This window comes from Nematolebias whitei, chromosome 15 (genome assembly GCF_014905685.2).
Source record: "Nematolebias whitei isolate Nwh7 chromosome 15, NemWhi1, whole genome shotgun sequence".
In the NCBI taxonomy this organism is placed as follows: Eukaryota; Metazoa; Chordata; class Actinopteri; order Cyprinodontiformes; family Rivulidae; genus Nematolebias; species Nematolebias whitei.
In genome coordinates, this window is record NC_056512.1 from 35,461,139 (window position 1) to 35,462,319 (window position 1,181).

Consider the following 1,181-nt stretch of genomic DNA (forward strand, 5'->3'; position numbering starts at 1 on the left):
AATGGATTCCTCCCAGCAGATGGACTGAGCGAAGCAGGCCCAGTCTTGGCAAGCAGGTAGAAATGCATCAATAGTATGAAATATTTCACTAAAGATGAATCTTCCAGTTCCACTACCTTAAGGAAACAGAAAAGGAATCAACTTCCTGACTGTTTGGAGCTCGTTGTGAACCGGTGTTACACCATATTCTGTGAACACCGTATATTGTGACCGTAGGGGGTGGTGTTGCATGCACTGTTGCAGGTCACAGAATATGGTGGAGCAATGACCAATGACCAAACCAGAACCAGCTTCCTCTGACCTTGTTTCACAAACTAAAAGCAAAAATTATTAATATCTAAACCTATGAAAAAAACCTATAAACATATTAATCTCTAAAACTAAACCTAATGCGCACCACTGCAGGCGGTGGTGCGAGGTGATCAACCGCCCCACTGTTTTAGTTGAGTTTTTACGTGCCGCACGTTTCTTTCACTTTTGCAGCTTAATAATAATAATAACTAATAGTTTAGTTTTTCCTGTGACTATTTGCAGTATGATAAATGGTAGAAGCATAATATATGCCCCCAATGTTTTGTTGGTCTTATTTTTTAAATATTAAATTACTTTTTTGCGGTTTTATTTATTTATTTTTGCATTTTTAGATTCTATGACGTCATCAACTATTCGAGTTCTACTCGTTTTATTATGTTAATGTCGAGTTTTAAAATTATGTAGTCGTTCAGCACCTAGTCAGTTTACACACGTGTGTATACCGAGGACATCAGCCACAACGGTTCATGCCAGAGTTTAAAACTTGCATCATCTTAAGCTGAGAAAACATGGAGCTGTAGCAAATCTGACACAAACTTGAAAATATTGTCATCTGTGACCTCGTGAATATGGAGGAGGCTCGGTTCTGTTCTTGGGCTGCTGTGCTGCTTCTGACACAGGGAGTCTCGAATATCTGCATTCTTCTGCTATTTTGAGCAATTTCTGCTCGTGGTCCTTCAACAGGATGATGATCCAAAACGCACAGCTACAAACACCCAAGGATGGCTCTGAACAGAACTCTGGACTGTTCTGATTCATGTTGAACATCTGTGGAAGGAACACTACAAACCTGTGACAGCTGGACCAGACTGATCATGAGGAGTGGACCAGAACCCCTGTGGGCAGGTGGACCAGAACCCCTGTGGGCA